The sequence below is a fragment of the Peromyscus leucopus genome, chromosome 20 (genome assembly GCF_004664715.2).
Source record: "Peromyscus leucopus breed LL Stock chromosome 20, UCI_PerLeu_2.1, whole genome shotgun sequence".
NCBI lineage: Eukaryota > Metazoa > Chordata > Mammalia > Rodentia > Cricetidae > Peromyscus > Peromyscus leucopus.
Genome location: NC_051080.1, coordinates 30,553,096 through 30,571,539, shown reverse-complemented (window position 1 = coordinate 30,571,539; position 18,444 = coordinate 30,553,096). Strand labels below are relative to the sequence as shown.

General features: G+C 40.5%; 1 protein-coding gene and 1 non-coding gene across 27 annotated transcripts in view; one reads left to right on the top strand and one right to left on the bottom strand.

Moving 5' to 3' along the window:
* Ptk2 (protein tyrosine kinase 2) overlaps window positions 1-18,444 on the top strand; it is a 221,195-nt gene that overhangs the window by 24,217 nt on the left and 178,534 nt on the right. For 25 of the 26 annotated variants that reach the window (XM_037197525.1, XM_037197524.1, XM_037197544.1 and 22 more), the window contains exon 2: window positions 4,595-4,691. The exons of the other annotated variant lie outside the window; for it this stretch is intronic. The gene's annotated coding sequence lies outside the window, so the exon portion shown is untranslated. The remainder of the gene's footprint in view (window positions 1-4,594; window positions 4,692-18,444) is intronic. 26 annotated transcript variants of the gene reach the window in all.
* On the bottom strand, window positions 5,116-5,222 carry LOC114704679. The gene has a single exon (XR_003736305.1). It is a non-coding gene; the product is annotated as a U6 spliceosomal RNA (small nuclear RNA).

The following is an 18,444-nucleotide window of genomic DNA, read 5'->3' as shown; positions in this document are numbered from 1 at the left end:
AATACAATTTCCCACAGACATGCCTGCAAGCCAGTTTGATCTAGTTAAGCCTTTAATAAAATTGTCTTTCCAGTAGATTTAGATTGTGTCAAATCAACAATAAATCACCACACCTACATAGAGATGACCAACTTTTCTGAGAGGAATTGGGAAAGGAATTAAAATAACTAATTAACCATACTTAAGGCCAAATGTGTATGAATTTTGAGTTTAATCTTGTCAGCATGCCTTTCTCATTGGTAAACTTGGACAGTGTACAGCCTAAACTACCTTACAATTTCATTTATTGAAGGGAATTCTAAGATAAAAGAAATATATCAGTTTTTTTCTTTAAAAACTACTTCATCTTTGACTCAGTCATGAATTAAATCCTTTAAACAATGTAATTTCAAAAGCCATAAGATGACATACATTCAAGATATTTAAGCACCCGTACCTGCTCCCTTTTCTCCCAGCCTTCACCTATCCGCTGGGTGTGTATTTCCTTTTCTTAACAAACCCCAGCTTTGCTTCACAGTGACTGGTTCTGAAATTATTCTCAGGGTTTCTGTTACCGAGTAGAAGTCTGTTGAAGGAGCTCCTCAGGTTACACAACCAGCAGCATTGATTTGCCTCCCTCTTGCCACCAATAACATGACTTAAGAAAGGGTGTTACTGGCTGAGGAATAGTGAGTTTAGCCTTTCTGTAGCAGTTAGCACCAAATGTTTTTCTAAGGGTTAATCCTACTTGCTGAATCCCAGCCAGATAGCTTATAACTTGTCAGTACATCATGGCAATGTTGCTCACCTCTGTGAAGAGCTCTTCTGTCAATGGATTTTTTGTAAGGCTTAGCTTGCACTTTTTGAAAAAAGTGCATGGGGGGAAAAAGTTAAAAAAAGTGGTGGTGGGTCACACCTTTAATCCCAACACTTGGGAGGCAGAGGCAGGTGGATCTTTGAGTTTGAGGCCAGCTTGGTCTACAGAGTGAGTTCCAGGACAGCCAGGGATATTCAGAGAAACCCTGTCTTGGACACCCCCCCCCCCCACAAAGGTGCATGGGTATTTTGCCTGCTTGCATGTGCCTGGTGCCCACAGAGGCCAGAAGAAGATGTCAGATCTCACCCACCCACCCATCCACCCCTACCTTGAACTAGAGTTACAGATGGTTGTGATCTGCCATGTGGGTACTGGGTATTGAACTTGGGTCCTCAGGAAGAGCAGCCAGTGCTCAACCACCTCTCCATCTCATACTTGTTTTAATAGAAATGTCGATGTGGCTTATATAGGAACGCAGAATAGCAGTGCTAAGAAATTAGTGCTTGTATCTCTAATTTCACCCATGTTTATTATCATGTGACCTTAAATAATTTGCTAGCTTGGTTAAGATTAATTTCCTTCTGTGTAAAATTGAAGCGGCATTAGTGAACTGAACATGCCAACTACTTGAACATGTGAGTGCTAACATGGTAGATATTAGTTTGATTACATGGATTAGTGAGTGATAGATGGTAGGAACGCTGTCTGAAGTGCATTAGAATGAGAAGCTTGCAAAGCATGGTGGCAATAGCAAAAAGGTGTGTATGAGAGAAGAGTTTCTAGGACCCCACCTATCTGCTTGTATTCCTCTTAAAATATACTCATTCAAAAAAAGGGTAGGGACTCTTATTTTATAGATAGCTTTGGAGAGTTGAAAATGTATTTCATTGTATAAGCCAAGTTTCAGTTTTTCATTATCCACCTGGAACAAAAGAATGTAAGCATTTTAATTACACAGTTTAGAGACTATCTATTTTAGGCCCTGTTTGAATTAGCTCATACTGACATTTTTACCAGTTTCATAGTTAAAATATACTGGTTTATATTCTTAAATAAGATTGGATTAAGGAACAATTAGAACATAACATGTCTTAAGTTACCCCTGGCTAAAATAGCAAGCATTCAGTGGACTTAGTGCTGCTAGAATGGAGTGCTCTTTAGTGCTTAATCTCTATTTACAGTACAAAATCAAGAAAATAATTATGGACTGAAGAGATGGCTCAGCGGTTAAGAGCACTGGCTTCTCTTCCATAGGACCTGGGTTTGATTTCCAGCACCCACATGCAGCTTTACAACTGTCTATAACTCTAGTTTCAAGGGATCTGACACCCTCTTCTGGCCTTCTTGGGCACAAGGCATGCATGTAGTGTACACACATGTATTCAGACAAAAATTCATACATATAAAATAAAAATAAATAGATCTTTAAAAAAGTGGAAATAGACATAAAAATTTAAGACACAAAGCCAATATATCATTTACTTACTACTCTGAGGTAGAGGTTAAATTGAAAGAGGCATAATAACAGTAAAGGAACATAGTTTAGAGTACGCACAATGTTCTTGAGCTATGTCTTTGACAGTAGGATTGGGAAAGATTGTGATTTATTATTAGTTTTTAAAAAGATTCACTTATGTGTATGCATGTTTTGTGTATGTGTGTATACATGTATATGTGTGTATACCACTTGTATACAGTGTCTGTGGTAACCAGAAATGTAGTTACAGATGGTTGGTTATTGGCTAACATGTGGGTGCTGGGAATGGAACCTGGATCATTTGGAAGAGCATGTTTTAATTGCTGAGCCATCTCTTTAGCCCCTGATTATTAGACCTTTTAAAAAAATTTTAGGGCTGGAGAGATGGCTCAGAGGTTAAGAGCACTGGTCCTGAGTTCAATTCCCAGCAACCACGTGGTGGCTCACAACCATCTGTAATGAGATCTGGTGCCCTATTCTGGCCTGCAGTCATACATGGTGTATACATAATAAATAAATCTTAAAAAAAAATTTTTTTTAAAGAGTGCTGGGCGGTGGTGGCTCACGCCTTTAATCCCAGCACTTGGGAGGCAGAGGCAGGTGGATCCTTATGAATTCAATGACTACAGAGTGAGTTCCAGGACAGCCAGGGCTACACAAATAAATCTTGTATCATTTTTTTAAATGTTGATTGATCCTCTTAAATTCTTTTTGAGAATTTCATTCATGCATGTATGTAATGTGTTTTGATCCATTTAATATTGCCTGTATGCATGGGTAAAAGACCATCTACTGGAGCAGGTAGCTTTTAAGGGGCAGGCCAGAGGCAGTGGACAGCTGCAGCAAAACAATATTTGCCGGACATAGCTATAATTGTACTGTTGCACACATGAACTCAGTGGTTGTGCCTGCGTGTACAAGATCATCCACACCTAGTGTGGATGGTAGAGAGGCTCATGCAAGGAACAACCTATGTCTTTGTTGCATAATGGCAGAGTCCTACCTCTAGGTTACTAAAAGTTTGTGTCTTTTCTGTTCTTCCAAGTTGCCCTCCCTAGACTCTCGACTCCCTTCCTTGTGTTTGTCTCTATCTTCTGATTAGGCGTCTTTTTCTTATATCTTTGTTTTCTTGTGATGAATTCAGAACTTCTTTGGAAGCTTTAAGCATGTGTGTGGGCCTTTGAGTTTTTGCATCAGGATATTCTATACAGACCTTCTGTCAGGGAATCTGGTGTTGGTGTCTAGTCTTTCCTATTTGGCTAATAGTTTTCTTTCCTACAGGATAAAGATTCTGGATGCCAAATTGAGTGTATTATGTGGTGTGGAGCTGGAATTAGTGACTCAGTCTACCTCTCTGTGAAAGGTGCTTTGCCTTTTCCAGAGAGTGACTCTTGGTCTTCTATCAGGTGGGGAGAGGGAATCATTTGGAGGCAGGCTTCTGGGGCCCTCTCTGTAGCATGGGCAGTCTTCACACCCCACTGTCACTGCACTCAATGCTACTGCTTCTGACCCTTCGTTCACTCTGCTGTGGGAATGTAATTGGTACCTTGTCTTTTCAGTGGCTGGCCTATGGTCTGCTAAGTCATTGGCTGTGCTTCCCATTTTAAAATTGTTTGTCTTAGGCCGGGCAGTGGTAGCGCACGGCTCTAATCCCAGCACTCGGGAGGCAGAGCCAGGTGGATCTCTGAGTTCAAGGCCAGCCTGGTCTACAGAGTGAGATCTAGGACAGGCACCAAAACTACACAGAGAAACCCTGTCTGGAACCCTTCACCCCCCCAAAAAAAACCTGTCTAAAATTGTCTGTCATTGTCCAGAATATTGTCCCTCCCCTGTATTCCTATTTGTTTTAATGTCTTGAAGCTTTTTCAGTTTATCAAAGTTTTCATTCATTTTAATTCTCTTTGACCTGTGTTTGATTTTTTGAGCTTTGTTTTATCTCTTTAGCTTCATTTTAGTGGGAACAAGCAGGTTTGTATGTTGTTGCTTATTTTGAACCTTGTCATTTTTTTCAGCAGGTTATGCTTATTGATTACCTAATAGTTTTCAGTTACTTGTGTGTATCCTCTTCACTGGGTTCGGGTTTATAGATAGCTTCCATGTGTTTGTCTTGAAATTTACTCATTGTCTAGCAGTTTATATGGTAGACAGGAAGAGAACTGTAAGAAGGTGAGCATGGTGGGACTTTATCAGAGGAGTGAAATGGGCGGATGGTTAAGCTTAGTATTAGAGTACTCACCCAGCATTACTAGCTCTGTTACATAAAGAAGTAAGTAGCAGTGAAATAGAGATGTTTATGTATGTGTGCATCCTGTCTCTTCCAGGTCTCTGGACTACAATGAAAAGAGGAAACAGATACTAGGAGTATTTTTTAAAACAGCTATTTGATTTCTTCTCAAAGTCACTGCTGCCTTCTGAGCTGTGAGTACTTCTCTGACTATGTTTGTGTCTTGGTGCTGCTTTCTGGTTTTTCTTTCCCTTGTCCAGAATCTGACATATAGCAGCAACAGCAGAATATAACTGATTGGTAGGGTCAGGAAAGACCTGTAAGTTGTGCATTGATTCTTTTTTGTTTTTTGAGACAGAGTTTTTCTGTGTAGCTTTTGGAGCCTGTCCTGGAACTTACTCTGTAGCCCAGGCTGGCCTCAAACTCACAGAGATCCTCCTGCCTCTGCCTCCTGAGTGCTGGGATCAAAGGTGTGTGCCAACATTGCCTGGCTTGTGTGTTGATTCCTTGTATGTGTCTAATATTATTCATAGAACAGTGCTTGGAAATGGCTCTGGACATTGTAAATACTCTGAATGATAGTTACTTATTGAATTCTTTTTTTTTTTTTTTTTTTTTTTTAATATGGAACGCTTCACGAATTTGCGTGTCATCCTTGCGCAGGGGCCATGCTAATCTTCTCTGTATCGTTCCAATTTTAGTATATGTGCTGCCGAAGCGAGCACCTTATTGAATTCTTACAACCACCACAGGAACAAGTTGTGCTGTTCTCTGTTTCACATTTATATAAACTCATAATAGAGAAGTTAACAGTTTCCAAGTTGTAAGTGTTGGTACTGGTAACTGTGGCTTTAGAAAAGTGTTCTTTACTGGTGTTTTACTTTCATGAGGGCTGGCTTCAGATTTTGTCTTAGATTATTTATAATATCTTCCTACTTATTTGGGGCATAAGTTCTAAACCCCAAGTGGATGCCTGAAATTGCAGATAGGACCAGACCACATGTGTGTTATGTTTTTTCCTATTGGTACATGTGGTCATGGCCATCTTTTTAACATGGGTGCTGGAATCCAAACTCAAGTTCTTAGCAAGCAGTCTTTGCCTACTTACTAAGCCATTGCCCCAGCCCCACTTTAGAGCTTTTTTTTTTTTTTTTTTAACAGTTTTATTTTATTACGATTTATTTATTTATTACATATACAGTGTTCTGTCTGCATGTATGCCTGTATGCCAGAAGAGGGCGCCAGATCTCATTATAGATGGTTGTGAACCACCATGTGGTTGCTGGGAATTGAACTCAGGACCTCTGGTAGAATAGCCAGTGCTCTTAACCTCTCATCTATCTCTCCAGCCTGAGCTTTTTTTGTTTGTTTGTTTGTTTTGTTTTTAACCTAAACCTAGTTTCTCATTGGACGAAGGGGATTATTATAGATTTTTCTCTTAGGAGATTGTTATGAAGACACTGTGAGATACATATAATATATGTTCAGCACTTGGTATCATTAACAGTTGTGTTAGTTAGGGTTACTGTTAGTTACTGTTGCTGTGATGGAACACCAAAAGCAACTTGGGGAGGAAAGGGTTTATTTCACTGACTCTTATCACAGTTCATCATCGAGGGAAGCCAACCTAGGAACGCCAGTTGGGCAGGAGCCTGGAGGCATTGCCTGATCCAGAGACCATGGAGATGTGCTGCTTACTGGCTTGCTCTTTTGGCTTGTTCAGCCTGCTTTCTTGTCGAATCAGGACCACTAGCCCAGTGGTGGGTGGCACCACCTACATGGGCTGGATCCTCCCCTATCAATCACTGACCCTGACCATGATTTTGATAGTTTATTGATAAAGAAATGTTGAAAAGTTTATGGACTTTATTGGAACTGGACAATAAAGTGCCTCCTTACCATTGCAGAACACTATTTGCTCCATGTAACTATATGGCACACTGTGCAAAAGCAAGGAGAAGGAAAAAAGAACATCCCTGCCCCTCTCTCAGCCTGAATGTAAGAATCCTAGAAAATTCAGCCTGCCTACTTCTAGGGTCAGGAAATGCACTTTGAGCATTTGTTTTGCTTTTTGTACAAGGATGTGATAGAGTCCAGGCCAGCCTTAAACTCACTGTGAGGCTGAGGCTTGCTTGCTTTATTACTACTATGACAAACCTCTGACAAGCAATTCAAAAGGCAACTAAGAAATGCTGATAATGAGAGAAATCGTCTTCTCTGGGGAAGAGCATGTCGATTGGTTATCCAGTACCAAATGGTCAGCCCTCAAAACATATACATACAAGAAACATGCATACTGAACAGGTTGTATTATATGTTTAGGAACACACACAGAAACATAAAAATTTAAAGAAAAAGAGGCTGTGATTTTGAAAGAGAGCAAGGGGGATACATGGGAAGGTTTGGAGGAAGGAAAGGAAAGGAAACGGGGAAATGATACAATTATATTATAATCTCAAAAATTAAAACAAATCTCTTTTAAAAAAAAGCAGCAACCCGGACTGGAGAGATGGCTCAGGGGTTAAGAGCGTGGGGTGCTGTTCCAGAGGTCATGAGTTCAATTCCCAGCAATCACATGGTGGCCCACAACCATCTGTATTGAGATCTGGTGCCTCTTCTGGCCTGCAGGGACACATGCAGACAGAACACTGTATACATGATAAATAAATAAATTATAAAAAAAATAAAATAAAGCAGCAGCCCAAGGAAAAGGGGTTTACTATGGCTTACAGTAAAGGTACAGTCATCATGGAATGGAAGGCACAGTGGCAGGAGTATGAGGCAGCTGGTCACAATGCATCTATACTCAAGATACGGACAACTGCAGAGTGTACTAATGCACACTTTTAATCTCAGTGCTCAGGAGACAGAGACAGGCAGAGCTCTGTGAGTTTAAAGACAGCCCAGGCCAGCCAAGAGTACATGGTGAGACCCTGTCTTTTATTTACACACACACACACACACACACACACACACACACACACACACACACACACTCTCTCTCTCTCTCTCTCTCTCTCTATATATATATATATATATATATATATATATATATATATATATATGTATATATGTATGTATGTATGTATGTTATATACGTAATGATATAAGTGTGTGTGTGTATAATTTTATATATGCATAGAATTTGGGAGTACAGCACATACAACCATGTTTGATGTTTACAAGTATTTGATGAAGCTACACTCTTCTGTCAGCAGAAACAAGGAACTGAGCATTATTTGCAAGCTTTAGACATGATAATACGTTCAAAATGGAAATGCAAATTAGAAGAAACATTAGTAGCTTGGTACATGACACTGTTCTCCTGTCTGTTAAAAGTGTGACTACCACCTATATATTTGAGTAAGCACAAAACTTAAGCTTTGATGAAAAAACTAGAGAAGTTGGCATGGCTGTAAGGAACTCTGGGGAAATTTTTTAACTCTAGACTCAGTTTCTTATCTACAAAATGGGAACATAAAAGCACTACCTTTTTGGGCTGCTATATAGAATTAAGTAAAAGCTGGGGAAAAGCACTTTCTGTGCAACTATTAAAATGTGAGTTCAAATGCCAAGACTCCATGTAAAAAGGTATGTGGCCTGGAGAGATGGCTCAGTGGTTAAGCATGATTACTGGGCTGGGTATGGTGGTGTGTGCCTTTAATCCTAGGACAAGGGAGGCAGAGGCAGGAGGATTTCTGAATTTGAGGCCAACCTGGTCTACATAGTAACTTTTCTTTGGTCTGTCAGTGTCTTATCGTGATCAACTGATGTTTTTGTATATCTCAGAAATGTCATGCAAAAAGAAGTAAATTATAGATAAAAAAAAACTCTCCCACCTGTCCTGGCATTAATATTGACACATGGACAACAAGCACAGAATTCCTGTTATGGAACAGGGATTGAATTGCTGAAAGCAACAGCTAAAACAAAGAGCTCAATCCGAGAGTTTCTGAAAAGTCTTGGTGGGCAGGATAGAAGCTTCCTATTTCTGTCTGGGCATTTCAGCATTATCCAACTTCGGGTCCAAGTACGTGCACCATTTGAAAGGAGGGTTTATGATTACAACAAACTGAACAAAACCCATTGCAGAAGTGTTTAGCAGAGGCATTTCAAATAGCATACAAGTGATTTCCTAGGACCAAACCATATTATCCTTTCCTATTTATTTTAAAATTTATTTTGAAATTCATATTGTTTTTTGTGATGGGGTGTTCTGCCTCTATGTATATATGTGTACTACACATATGCAGTACCCATGGAGGCCAGAAAAAGGTGTCAGATCCCCTTGAAATGGGGTTATGAATGGTTGAGAGCTGGGAATAGAGTCTGGATCCTCTGAAAGAGTAACCAGTGCTTAACCATTGAGCCATCTGTCTAACCCCTCCTTCCCTATTTTTAAGCCTCTTAGGAAATAAAGGCCAAAGAGCACAGAGTGCTGCTCACTTAAGGTTTCAGGGTGACACAGGATAAAGGATATTCTCAAAAGACAGCTGGAATCCACACACATTACCAGCTTTAGCATGTGCCACCTACTCATTCTTAGGAAAGCAGCTTCCTCAACCTGACCTTCCTCACACACATTGGTCATAATACCATGCACTTTATATATTGGGCTTCATGCACAGCACCTAGCAGACACATGGAATGACTGTATGCCTGAGTAGTGGGTATACCCAGATCATAATTCCATTGTCTTGACATCCTAGGTCCAGTTCTTTGATTGCTAGTGCCCTAGCCCATGTCACCTCTGCTACACACCTGATTACCTCCATAGCATCTCAGTGAATGTATCTTGTCATGAGCTCTGAGTCAATCAGACTCCCTCAACAAGAATGACTCAGCCCACCTAACATTGCACGTTCTGTCTGCACTGCTATTCATTCAACTACAGTGTTCTTTCTCCCATGAATCTACGTGGCTAATACATTCATCTCTGCCACATCTGGCTCACATCTCATTTACCATCACGGATTATTGTGGCCATCCTATGTAGACCTCAAACCCTAACTACAAACTATGGCATAATTTTCCCCACTGTCCTCACTTTCCAGTATATAACATGGAATACTCCTTAGGGTCACAGCTCATTAGCTGCTTTACCACTCTGTTCAAGACATTCCTGTTTTGTTTCTTGATGTCTCTACTTAAAGCAATTAAAAGTACTGTGGGGCTGGCACTTAATATGAACTCAGCAAACATTTCCTGAACATAACTGCACCATCAACAGCACCAGCTCTTATTGTCCCTACAATCAATCAGCCTAGAAAGAGCCCGTCCCATGACTCAATGCACGTTCAAGGCCTCCTTCCAGATTCTATATGGGCTGCTGAGAGCTACCACTAGACAAAAATATTACTACCTTAAAAACAGGCATATTCTAGTTTAATTCTCACCAATTGCAACTGAGCCCATCATTCCAGGACCAACTTTTCTGTGCTGCAAAGTTTTGCCTTTCCTCAACTACAAACCTCTTGCTACCAGCACATCTACAGCTCTTGGCAGTACCTTCTCCCACACTCCAGTGACAGCCACATTCCCTGCTTCAGAGAAATGCAGGTCTGTACTTCAAAACTACCTCATCTGTCCCCCATATTCCTGCTACAAACATTATCGGAGACTAAGGGGGTCCAGCCCCTCAATAGTTCCCTCCCAGGGTCCGGGGAGCATCTACAACCAGTTAATAATTAATCTTTGATGAAAAGAAATGAATCTATGTCCACGAGACTCCTTAGTTCATACACTTCATTATTCTGTGATAGTTCTCTCTACACAGCTTCTATTCTACTCTCATGTCTAGCTCCTTTCTTGCCTTATTTCTTTCTATATTTATCTACTGTCCCTTCTAGGTTCTATCTTAATTCCTTCATCTAGTTCCATCCTTTCTAGGTTCTCATCCATCTAATTCTTTCCCTTATCAGCTCCTCTCCCATCTTCTCTCTCATCTGGCTCTTCCTCATCTTGTTCTTACCTACCTGGCTCTTCCTTATCTTCCATCTCGTTCCTCTAGTACTCTCTTCTAGCCCTTCAATCTAGTTCTTCCCCATCTCAGTTTGTTCCTCTCAAGTTCTTATCCATCTAGTTCTTCCATTCTCTTTTCTCCGTCCCATGCCCTGGAAGTCCTGGTATAAAAAAGGAGGGTTCAAGCTAAATTGTAAAGCTATTACTTAACGCCCGCCTCACCTAGGTGGTATTTCCTTGTGGAATTTATCTTAAATCAGGAGACTTGCCCGTGGGCTGTTATCACTGTTAGTCCTTGAAAGTTGGGCATCAACCTAGTTGGTGTCTCCTGTTAGTCCTTGAAAGTGGCTAAGGAAGATATCTGATTCCAGAGAAAGCCTTTCCTGAGGCTGTTCTCCAAATACCTGGAATGTATATGTCCAGAGAGTGATCAGTCCACACTATTAGCCCTTCTAGGGAAAACTATGAAGGCACACATGATTTTCATAACAGAATACAGCTGATATATAACAAGCCAAATAACACCCCAAAACTCCTTGGAATTTGGCTTCCTCTGCAGGAATTCCCTAATCCCTTCAGGTAGTGACTTTGCCATAACCAGCTGAGTTCTTATGATATATTCCTGCGGCCTGCAGCAAAACATAGCAGAGACTCAACAAACATTGGTGAAACAAATGGGGAAATCAACAAATAGAAAAGTAAAATGTTTTGTATAAAGTCCCACAGTCAATAGTGGTAACACCAAGGTTTGACCTTAAGCCCATGACTCTAAAACTGACTTTCTCCTTAGCCACAGACACCCTACCACTTAAATCCTCACATGACAAACTAACATACTCCAACCTCCACAACCCTCACACCCAAGTCAACACAACTCACCTCTTTAAATCCTTTCACGACATCGAAATATGCAACATCCAAAGCTGTCAGTGGCTTCATGCTCCAAATGTAGACTTAGATCTACTCTGACTTATTACAGCACAGAAATAAAAAAAGTATATTAGTCATAATAAGGAAGAATCACCTTATTATGAAAAGACGAGAATCCTACAAAAATGTAGCTACTAAAAAAGACATCAGGCTGGTAGGATGGCTCAATAGATAAAATAGATCATGTGTTTCACACACACATGATGACCCAAGTTCAATCTCTGGAATACATAGTGGAAGGAGAGAACTCATACATACACAGACAGACAGACAGACAGACAGACAGACAGACACACACACACACACACAAATAAATTAGTAAATGTAATAAATAATGAATGACCTATCACCCAGCTCACGAGCAGCACTGCTCCTGTTTTGGAGCCAATGCAAAGTTATATTTCCATATTCTCATTTATTCATATTCATATATTCTCTCTCTCAACACACACAAACATACACATCATCATCATCATCTAACAAAAGAAAACTTACTTTGTTACAAGAATTTAAAAACTCTTGATCCCTTGCTGGGCAGTGGTGGTACATACTTTTAATTCCAGCACTTGGGGGCAGAGATAGGAGGATCTCAGATTCTAAGCCAGCCTAGTCTAAGTAGCAAGTTCCAGGCCAGTTGGGGCTTCATAGTGAGACCTTGTCTCAACAAAACAAAACAGAACACCAATATGCCTGGAGCCAGTGAGGTAGTTTAGCATGTAAGGGTACTAGTTACTAAGGATAATAAGGTTAAACAGAAGTAATAACAGAAGAGTCCTCCCCTTAACCACAGAGCAAGGAGAACTGGGAAAAAAGAAGTGAGACTGCAGACCTTTACACCTCAGCTAGGAAGGTGAAACTGCATGAAATAATTTCTTTAATACCAAGAAATAAAACAGACTTGGGGAGGAGAGATAGAACTGAGGAGGAAAGTGAGCTAATCCTCACATAAAAATGGAAGAGGCAGAGAAAGAGTCTCTACTCCAGAAACTTTTTTCCAATATAAAATTTAATAAACTATCAATAATTTGGACTCCATGAAGTACGAGTATGAAGAATTATACAAAATGTTAAAAACAAATGTCTGGGGAGGCAAGATGGTTCAGTGGGTAATGGCACATGTTGCCAAGTCTGATGATCTGAGTTTGATCCTCAAGACCCACATGAAAAGGAGCGAACCATGCCAGGCAATGGTGGTGCATGTCTTAAATCCTAGCACTTGGAAGACAGAGACAGGAGAATCTGAGTTTGAGGCCAGCCTGGTCTACGGAGTAAGTTGCAAGACAGCCAACACTATACAGAAACCCTGTCTGGAAAAACCAAAAACAGAAAAAAGGAAAGGAAAGAACAGACTTGGACAAGTTGTCCTCTGACCTCCACATGCACACCCCCACACACATATATATATACACAAAATGAATATAAAATTTTTTAAACAAAAATAAAACCAAATATTCACTGATACCAACACTGGAAGAGAGATTATGAATCTTTTATCAGCATACTTATTCTTGGCTTAATACTAGATCTAGCAGCAAAATAATACAATTGCAAGTCTACAAATCTCCCAAATGTGAAACAGAAACAAAGCTTCACAAGTTTAACAATTTACAAGTCATGTATGTAATTTCTCTCAGGGTCAGTCATACTGTTTTTACTGGGGAAAATACCATCTGGAATAACTGCTGTTGAGGCTAGTTTTATGTCAACTTGACACAAGGTAAAGTCATCTGAGAGGAGGGAACCTCAATTGAGAATTTTCTTCCATAAGATCAGGTTGCAAACAGGCAAGCCTGTAGGGCATATTCTTTCCCTCCCTCCCTCCCTCCCCCCCCTTCTGTCTTTCTGTCTTTCTAATTGAGACAGGGTCTCACTGTATAGACCAGACTGGCCTCAGACTCTGAGAGATCTGCCTGCTTCTGGCTCCCAAGTGTTTTGGTACAGCCCTGCAGTAGAAACAATTTAGCAGTGCCAAGCAGTTAACTGTTAATGGCAAACAACAGAAGGGGTGAACTATTATAAGGAACACCATTGTGTGATGATGGTTCTGTTTAAGACTGATCAGAAAAAAAAAAAAAAAAGACTGTCTGTTGGAGAGATGTCTCAGAGGTTAAGAGCACTGGCTGCTCTTCCAGAATCTTCAATTCCCAGCAATCACATGGTGGCTCACAACCATCTATAATGGGATCTGATTATGCAGACAGACCATTCATATACATAAATTATGTAAATAAATCTGACTGATCCATAAGAGCAGATCAGTGACTGTCAGTTACTGAGGGGAACCTATAAAAAAGGTTGTGAAGGCAGTACTTAGGGTGAGAGAGAGGAACCTGTGTTGTCTTCAGTGTGCTGCTCCTCAGCACTGGTGTTTGTCAGAAACCATGGAGCTGATCTACTAGAGAAGCAAGGCTTTAAAAAAGGGAACAGTGGCTGGGTGTGATAGTATACATTATAATCTCAGAATTTGGGGAGCTGAGGTAGGAGGATCATTGAGAGTTTGGTGTCAGCCTGGACTGTATACAAGACAGTCTCAGAAAACAATACCCTACTTAGAATTAATTGTGTACTTGACACATCTTAGAGCCGTCTGAGGGGAAATCCTTGCTTGAGGAATTGCCTAGATCAGGTTGGGCAGTGAACAAATCCATGGGGGATTGTTTTGATTATTAATTGATGGAGAAGGGCCCAGCATTATCATCCCTAAATGATCCTGGTTGTCTAAGAAAGCTAGTGAGATGGCTCATGGGGACAGGCGTCTGCCTCCAAGGCTGACAACCTGAGTTTAATCTCTTAGACTCACATAGTAGAAGAGAACAGACTCTTCTTATTAAGTTGTCTTATCTCTGTCATCTCACAGTACCGTGCTCACCTCTATGAGAATACCTATCCATACTCACAGGCACACACAAAATAAATAGATAAACAAATGTCTGTTTAAAAAAAGGCTAGCTTAGTATCAGCAAGTACCATTCCACAATTGTTGCCTCCTCCTGTGACGGACTGTGACCTGAAAGTGTGAGTCAAATAACCCCTTTCTCTCTTACGTTGCTTTTGATCAGAGTGTTTCATCATAGCAACAAAACGCAACTAGAACAAAAATCAAAAGAAAACACAAAAGGGAGAATGTTAGTTGTTGATCTGTTTATGTATTTATGTATTTATTTACTTTGTTTTTTTCAAGACAGGGTTTCTCTGTAGCTTCAAAGCCTGTCCTGGAACTCGATGTGTAGACCAGGCTGGCCTCAAACTCACAGAGATTCACCTGCCTGTCTTGGAGAATGTTATTTATTAAACACAAGTCACTTATTCTATGGATATTGACATGTGAACAGAGTAGTTTGAACTCAGTTTTTCTTTCTAGTTGGATCAAAATAGACTTTCCTGTATTATTTGCATAGGACAATTTTCAGCGTAGACATGCTTTCTGAAAATAAGTAATTTTGAAGTGCTTCTTTGGTTTGTGTAATCTGATTCATTCTGACCGAAAGGCATTTCTCCAGGTGTAAGAAAATTGTGTATTATGGAGGCTGTGTTTTAATGAGCACAGGTGATGGGTATTTTAGAAGTTGAATTATATTAGGATTCTCCTGTGTTGTTTAAGCTGTGGTAGCTCTGGAGATGTTTTTGCCAGTTTTAAGTTAATAAAAATATTCTTTCTGATATTCATGTGATAAATATAATCAAACAGTCTTCAGTTAATCAGCTATTGTAAAAGAGTACAATTATCTTTAAATTGCTAGAAGTGAGAAAATGTACAGCAAGAACCTTCCTGAACCTAAGAATTAATTACAGGTGCACATTTAACTAATTACCTTCCCTTTTTTTCTTTCTGAGACACCTCCCTCCCTCCCTCCCTCCTTCCTTCCCTCCTCCTCCTCTTCCTCCCTCCCTCCCTTCCTTCTCCTCCTCCTCTTCCTCCTCTTCCTCCTCCTCCTCCTCCTCCTCCTCCTCCTCCTCCTTCTCTCTCTCTCTCTCTCTCTCTCTCTCTCTTTCGGGTGGGATGGGGGGCTTCTCTGTGTACTTACTCTGGCTGTCCTCGAACTTGCTTTGGAAACTAGCCTGGCCTTGAACTCACAGGTTCTTACAATGTAGATCAGGCTATCTGTGAATTCAGAGTTTTGCCTGCCTCTGCTTTCCAAATGCTGGGATTAAAGATGTAGGTCACAATGCTGGGGATGAATTGAATTTCTTAAAAATATTCATGAAAATTTATTGATTTTTTTTTTTTTCCCTTTTTGGTAGTTTTTGGTACTCCATTGAGCAGCTATGTAGCATTTTCCCCTCATAAAATGTTGCTTTAAAAGCCACAGCAATGAGTGGGAGAGGAATTAGAAAATATGTGTGTAACCAATGTTTGTTTGAATCAGTTCTTTATTTGACTTTTGGAAATAAGGTCATTATTAAATGTCGAGCCTTCATTACCAGTCTGTGGCAGCACTGTAATGTGTGGTGTGGTGAGAAGAGTCATTGAGACAATGAGGCACACTGGAGTTGGACTCCTTAGGTGGTTCTACTTCCACAGTGCACTTGCTTCTCTGTGTGCAGCCTGCCTTATATCTCTAGCTGGCTGTGTGCTGATGTAGCTATAGTGTAGTACATGATGATGTATTGTAGTACTTGCTGATAGCCTCTTGGACAGTTGGTGTTTGAGAATAGAAGGTGATGACAATTTGATCCTGCTTTACACGGTGCATTGTCTCATTATGTCAAGCATTTTCCCCTGGAGATGGCTGCATTGATTTTAGTTTTGGAAGCTTAAGGCATGTTGTGTGTCTGAAGACACTGGCAGTTGCTTCAGCCAGGTGGCAGTCACACTGCAGTTGTCATTGCCTGCAGCTGCAGTGTGGAGTGACCACACATACTACATTGATTCCAGTTGGAGTTAGTGTGTGACTGGTGTACTTACTGCACACAGTGAGTTAATCACCATTTAAAGTGTCTTCCAAAATGTTGCTTTATGACCTATTTTCATTGAACAATTAGCATAAATGCAGAGTGGTACTAAAATAAAGATGGGGCTAGCAGCTGGGTGTGGTGGTACACTCCTGTGATTCCAACAGTGAGAGAGAGAGAGGCTAGAGAATTAATACTTTGAGGCCAGCCTGGGGTATGTGAGAACCTGACTCAGTACCCCAACATGCTTTATAGAGAAGAAAATAAGTTTATTTCTTATGCTAGAAAAGAATTTTAACAGACCTTTAAAATGTATTAAAACTTACCACAGAATGCTTGCCTAACACACATGAAATCTGGGGTTGATCCCAGTACTGCAAAACAGATACCAACCTCACTTTTAGTTTTTCTGCCTTCAGGGTCCTCTCTGTGAAGACCTGGATTAAATAAAGCTTCATAGTCTGTGCCTTTCCCTCAGTGTCTTTTCATTCCTTTTTGCTGTGATTATATACGCCAACAAAAGCAGTTGGGCAGAGAAAGGGTTTATTTGTCCTACAATTCCACCATTGGGCAAGGACTTGGAAGTGGTTAGCCACTTACATTAGAGAGCACTGAATTAATGTATGTATGTTAGTGCCCAACTCATTTTTACAGTGTTTAGAATCCCTTGCTTAGGAATGGTGTCACCCACAGTGGGGATCTTCCCACCACAATTAAATAATAAAGATATTACCCCTTAGACACAGGCCTGCACAAACCTAGACAGTCCCTCTGGTCATTAAGACTGCCTACCAAGGTCTAAAAGCTGGTAACAGCAACCCTTTCAGTTGCTTGCCTACCTTGTTTTGTTATTTTATTTATTTTACAATTTAAGACAGGACCTCCCTATGTAGCCTGGCTGGCCTGGAACTCCCTAGGTAGACCAGGCTGGCCTCAAACTGACAATGATCCTCTGGTCTCTTACCTCCTAAGCCCCCGGGATTATAGGCATGTGACATTAAGCCTGACTCTGGAAGTTTTTATTTTGAAAACTTTTTTTCATTTATTGGAGGAGACTCAGAAAGTGAAATAGTAATAATGTCTCACCAGCCATTAATATCTTGTCATCTAAGCACACATACTCCTTCTCCCCTCCATGTAAATACGCATTTACATATTATATAGGTTTGTGTTAAGTACTTTTTTTTTTAAGATTTTATTTATTTATTATGTATACAGTGTTCTGTCTGCTTGTATGCCTGCAGCCAGAAGAGTCTTCCTCTGCTGCCACCTTTTCTTATGTGCTAATCTCTGGAATCTCCTCTGCCCCATTCCCTCTTTTTTGCCTCAGTATAGTCTGTGTCTAACAGCCATTTCTCTCTCTCTCTCTCTCTCTCTCTCTCTCTCTCTCTCTCTCTCTCTCTCTCTCTCTCTCTCTAGATTTATTCATTTATTATGTATACAGTATTCTGCCTGCATAGATCCCTGCAGGCCAGAAGAGGGCACCAGATTACATTACAGATGGTTGTGAGCCACCATGTGGTTGCTGGGAATTGAACTCAGGACCTCTGGAAGAGCAGTCAATGCTCTTAACCCCTGAGCTATCTCTCTAGCCCCCATTTTGTGTCTCTTAACAGAGGTTCTTCCCCTTGATGCAGGGTCCATTTCAACCACAGGGAATATCCAGTTATGCTTCCTTAGTCTTTTCACTTGAGGTATGTTTCTCTGCGTGGATGATTTTTGAAGGATATAGGCTGTTTTTAGGCTTTTCCTTAATTTGAGTTTGTATCAGGTTTTCTGATGATTGAATCAAAATTACTTATTTTTAGCTGACCTGTCCCAGAGAGGATATTGGGTCTTCCTTAGGATCAGGACAGTACATGGAACAAATTTGCACTGCTGCTGCTTCTCTTCTATGTTAACTTGATGACTGAAGGCATATGTCAAGGGAGTCAGTCCTATCAGGAACTAGACAGACAGTTGTGCTGCCATCAGCCTGAGGAGTTCTTTTTAGAGACTGTAAAGATGAGATTCTTGACTTCACCACAGGAAAGAATTTTACGACAGGCCAATTTGAAGCAGAGTTGAAATTTATTAAGAAGAGGTTTAATAGATTTCAGCAGAAATTAATAGAAAGGTACTCAGGGAAAGGCTAAGACACACTCAAGAGCCTTGTTGTGGGTT